This window comes from Sinocyclocheilus grahami, unplaced genomic scaffold (assembly GCF_001515645.1).
Source record: "Sinocyclocheilus grahami isolate Dianchi unplaced genomic scaffold, SAMN03320097.WGS_v1.1 scaffold605.1, whole genome shotgun sequence".
NCBI classification, from domain to species: Eukaryota; Metazoa; Chordata; class Actinopteri; order Cypriniformes; family Cyprinidae; genus Sinocyclocheilus; species Sinocyclocheilus grahami.
This window is the reverse complement of record NW_015505784.1, coordinates 487,705-493,210: the sequence shown is the minus strand read 5'-3', so window position 1 is coordinate 493,210 and position 5,506 is coordinate 487,705. Positions and strand designations below refer to the sequence as shown.

Below are 5,506 nucleotides of genomic sequence, written 5' to 3'. Positions count from 1 at the left end.
GGCGATCCACAGCGCAAAGTTGATGTATTTCCTCAGCGACCAGCACAGATCAGCTCTAGGCATGACAAAGCAGATATCGTCCTCTTTTGGAAGACCAAACAAAGTAGTTTCGCTTTCACAACGAAGCACACATCTCCTTCCCGACATGGCTGCAGCGTCAACAATACTACAGTGAGAATAAAAGTTACTCCTTCTTTCTTTGCGTGAACATTTGGGCGGCGTTATGCAAATCTTCCCACATAGTGAGGTAGATATGTGGGGGCGTGTTAGAACGAGCCATTTTAGGTAGGTGTGGCTGACTCTCTCTTTGGATTTGAGACTTTAGTCTTTGCAACTTTACAGATCTTCTTTATGCACCAAGAGCTTGTAACACTCCAAAGAGAAAGGAAAAATTTAAATTGCATCATATGACCCCTTTAAAATAAATCATGTTGTATGCATGTGTCAATGTTTATATCAGAAACGGAGGACTTTTCCCTCAGTCTGTCCTTCTGCTAGTTTAATAAGCATTTGTGGTTCCAAATAGCAAAACAACCACTGATTTCTCAAGATGATGTCTTATGACTGTCATGTAGGTCACATGGAAATCATTCAGGTGGCTATGAGTGCTATGTGTGTGCTCATGCTCATAAAAAACATCTCTCATTTTGTAGGTGGGAATGGAACACAAATAATCATAAATCTGACCTCGAGAGCAGTTCTGTCTTGTGTACCTACATCATGGCATGCTCCAGGGAAGATGGAACGGATGTGGTATGATGCTCTTGCATTCTGAGTACGTGTGTGCGTGTCTGTTTGTTTTGTGTGTGTTTGTGAAGCAGCTGTTTACTCTCAACTCTAAACAGGAAAAACAGAAAAAATGTATAAAAAGGCAAAAAGCGAATTAACATGCCAAAAAATTGTTAATGGTGCACTACATTACTGTCACATGGTCAGATGACCTTACATGGTGGCCACCATCAGGGGCACCATGCTTTCGCATGCAGAAAAACAAGAGCTTCATCTCATGTGAATGTATTAATTTCTTTATGAATTTTTTTTTTAAATAAAAATAAAAAAAGAGTCGTTCATGACCACGTTTGTGATAAACATCAAAGGGAGGTTTAAGATTTGAGACACAACATACACAAGAACTCACACTGTATTAACTTTTATCAGTCATCTTTTCAGTCTTAGGTTTTACTCTGCGCCATTTAAAAGAACATTAATAACCACTGATTGTCTGTGTATTTATGGTTTGTGAGTGTTAGTGCGCTGTGGTTTGACCAGCATCACATGTGCCTGATGAATCACTGAAAACCGATATTTGAGAAAGTCATCAAAATTAAATTATGTTGTGTGCATGTGTGTTAAAATGATGATGCTTGTTTCAGACTTTGGTAATGCTAATATCATGGTAATAATAAATGAATGAATATTAAAAATACTCTCCAAAAAAAAAGACATTTTAAAAACACTTTGCTCTATCATTCCTGCTATCTCATTCGATCTCTCACTGCATGCCTTTCTATGATAACAATTCATGTGCATTTGTGCATAACAGCATCAAAATGCACACACCATTCAAAAGTATGGGGTCAGTAAAATTTCCAAATGTTTTTGAAAGAAGTCTCTTATGCTCACCAAGGCTGCAATATTTTGATCAAAAGTACAGTAAAAAGGGTAGTATAGTGTAATATTACTGCATTACATTTTTTTATTTATAAATAAATAAATAACATTAACATTTTTAAATAAATAAATAACATTAACGTTAAATAACAGTATTTTAATATATTTAAAATGTAATTTATTCCTGTGATGGCAAAGCTGAATAGTTTTAGCATAAAGCATACATAAATCCCGTAGCATATATAGACAAGTGGAGCTGGGGAAGATGGAGGGTCTCAGAGGAACTCTGAAGGACCAGCTTACAGCAAACAATGAACCAGACTATTTAAATCTTGAGCAAGCAATCTCATTGGCTGCAGAATCAGAGGCCAGTGAGCATGTGTCATGTAGTAAATAATGTGATTCCTAGCAGATTGCATGTAAAGGATTAGTGTGTGCTATGACTGAAATCAGTAGCTAGATATTTTCTGTTAAAACACAGTAGACTACTTTTAATGGCAGTATTATTGTGCTGTACTGTATTTTAATATATCCCCCTCCCCCACTTTAGCACAATGTAATGCATCCTTGCTGAATAAAAGCATGAATTCCTCTAAAAATAAAACCTTACCCACCCCAAACTTTGAACCACGGAGTATTTTCCAAAGACCAAAGAAATGTCGTGGTCTTTTTAGAAAGGTTTTCATTAAGCATTTCTAGAGAGATACAGTTCTGTGATTATGTGCAAATATTAATGTATGCTTTTGAAAGACTTTGCTGTAAACAGATCCGTTAAATCAACAACCATCAGCTGACTGGGTGTGAGTGAGCAGGATTCAACAGTGGCCTGGATAAACTCCAAAGTCATTCCAGTTCAGAAGGCATGTCTTCTTGGCAAACACTCTTGTCTCTCACTCCTGCACAGTGCCTCACATCTCTGTGATTGGCACCCTTAAGTGGGCTGAAACGCTATATCTACGGGGTATGAATATTTCTATTCCCGCTCTTGATTAAAGCATTGTAAAGACTTGTACTTTACCAAATAACCTATCTTGCACTGCATAACCTTTTGCCAACAAGTCTATTAAGTGGGAATAAATAACTTAGATTCAAAGTGTGCAAAGAAAATATTTTCCTTAATAGTTTTCAGAATAAAATGTGAACATGACAATGCATTTAATTGTGATTTGTTTTTCAGGTCTAATCTTCAGACCCTACTGTGTACTCTTATTTTACAAGCACTCAAATCAGATGTGTTTATTCAGTAAGTGCAATATCTGGTTTATGCATTTGTTGCTATAGCAATGAAGTAGGCGTTAATGCAGTGCCAAGTGACTTTCTTCTAAAACAACTGAAAGCGACAAGCGGAAAATGGAAAATTTGCCTCATGTTCCTCATGAGGTGCATGGAAAAACGTGCCTTGTGATGATCTGGAATAGCTTTGTAAACATTAAAAATGGCATGTGTCTTTTGTGGTGTTCAGGCTAAATAAATTAAACTGACTTGTGTTAATTGTGCCTAAAAATCAGATTCCAGCTATTAGTGAACAAAGCCTATGTTTTGTGATTAATATAGCAAATGGAAGTCACATGAGTGATGTGGGCGTGCCCAGCGATGCAACAAAGTTAAGAAAAGATTAACTTATTTCTTGTCAAAATACAATGGCATCCTATTTCAAATTGCAATATATCTCATTTGTGATCAGACTGTTGACAAGCTATGACCAGTTAACGACCAACTAACAGTACAGTGACCTTGTGACCTCCAGCGGTATGTGAGAACAAGGCATTTGAGTTTCATATCAGTTTGAACAATGAACTCTTGACTGTGTGACCTGCTCTCTGTTTGTTCTTGAGCTCTGTTTCTATATCTAGTGTGTCAATGAGATTGCACTAAGAATAAAATAGAATAATGTTTGAAATCTATGATTGAAACATAAAAAGAAAGATATGAATGTCTAGATATACCTTTCTCAGTTAATGTTTCTTCATGTATCTACCTGAGACATGAGAGATCTGTTTGTGTGTGTGAGTGAGAAGGCACGTGCAGGTGTTTCCAGCTCTGAAGGTAAATTTGCAGTTAACAGTGATGTATGATCAGTGTTGGGGAGTAGCTAGCTACATGTAGCGACGCTACTAGCGTAACTACATTTTTCAGTAGCTTTACAGTAGCGACGCTACTTTTAAAACAGTGTAGCTTTTCCTGTAGCTAGCTACTTTTTCCAGCAAGTAGCGCGACCAAATGCTACATTCCGTTTTGCGTTCTGACGAGTCGAGAGCCTGTAATACACTGAAGCAGCACAGTAGGGATGTGCGTATCGATCCAAAGTATCGATATATCGATACTGACGCGAGTATCGAAAGTATCGATACTCAAACAAAAAATATCGATACTAAGGTGTGTTTTATTTACCAGTGATTTTGTTAATTTAACAAAAATATAATGCATACAATATGCATTGAATTGGACGAATAACCTTTGTTGGCAAGTAAGTAGGATAGAACTATTTTCCTGCTCATCTGGACACGCAAATGTTGCAAGACAGAACCAATCAATCACAGAGAGTGTTCACTCACTGCTGACAGTGCATTCAAACGGGGCTGCGTTTCCCAAAAGTATCATAAGAAAGCATTAAAGCTTTTGCAGCCCTGAACAATGCTTATCAGAGGACAGAAGGACAGAAGGACAGAGTTATTTCACAATAAACAAACTGAAATTGTAGCCTACATAGTTTGTGCAATTACAGTTATTTAAATTGAACGTTGAAACATAATATTGATCATGTTCTATTCTGTAATGTTAATAGAAATCATACACTGTCAGAATAAAAAGGTTGCATTTTATGCATGCAACAGCCTGTCACTGGCAGTCCCTTATGAAAATGAACTATGGTTTTACTAAAGTGACCATAGTTCAACTGTAGTATTTATAGATTTGAATCATGTGTAAACAAAAAACATATCTGAACCATTTGTAAACAAAAATATAACTTAATAAGTTACAATTAAGGCGTATTGAATGTTAAAATGCATTTTAAACATAAAGTTAAGTCCGTATCATTACCCATTTTACTCTTAGTAATTTAATAATTTAATACATTTCATCATTTAAAAGTTTAGTTCAGAAGTATCGAATCGGTATCGATATCGACGATACTGCCTTGAAAAATATCGGTATCGTATCGAAAACAAAATAAGTGGTATCGCCCATCCCTACAGCGCAGCGTCTTCTTCTGACGAGATCACAAACTAAATTTGTTCATTACCGCCATCAGTTGTGATATCACGCATCGCGCGGCCTTACAGTCCTTCCACCGAAAAGAGATCGTCTGATGATATTGCAAAGGATATACAGGAGTGGATATGTTACATGAATCGACTGTAATTTATGCAAAACAAAGATTAAAATGCGGTCTAAGAACGGTCATAATATAATCTGTCACAGTTTTGTAATGAACACTAATCGAACAGAAAATAAAATCACGATATAGTAGTGTGTGCTTATCATTTGGCAAAGGATGGTTGCGGTGGGATTCACACAAAGCGCAGTGTTCACGCGCGCAGCTGATGACTGACGTCTCTATTCACAGTCAGTAAATACTGCATGTGCTGTGTGAGTTTAACTTGCTTATTTTATGACTCCTCCGTCTTGCATACATTTTGTTCTTGCATTGATGTGACATTTGTAGCAATATACTAATATAACTAAAATAACTATTTAACTATACAGTATTTTATTATTGTGTGTATTGAACAGTTTACAAAATCAAATGTTTGGGACACTTTTCCAAGCCATTTCAATGACAAAAAGTGTCCCAAACATTTGATTTTGTAAACTATTCGATACAATAATAAAATACTGTATAGTTAAATAGTTATTCAATTTTTCAGAAGGGTAGCTTGAATGTAGCTTAACT

At 36.3% G+C, this 5,506-nt stretch overlaps 1 protein-coding gene and 1 long non-coding RNA gene across 4 annotated transcripts in view; one reads left to right on the top strand and one right to left on the bottom strand.

Annotated features, from left to right (window-relative positions):
• The window catches only part of LOC107557517 (collagen alpha-6(IV) chain-like), a 121,578-nt gene that overhangs the window by 74,421 nt on the left and 41,651 nt on the right, over positions 1–5,506 (bottom strand). The window lies entirely within an intron of this gene.
• The window catches only part of LOC107557519 (uncharacterized), a 16,142-nt gene that overhangs the window by 7,173 nt on the left and 3,463 nt on the right, over positions 1–5,506 (top strand). The window contains exon 2 of the long non-coding RNA XR_001605404.1: positions 3,630–3,633. This is a non-coding gene — a long non-coding RNA (uncharacterized lncRNA). The remainder of the gene's footprint in view (positions 1–3,629; positions 3,634–5,506) is intronic.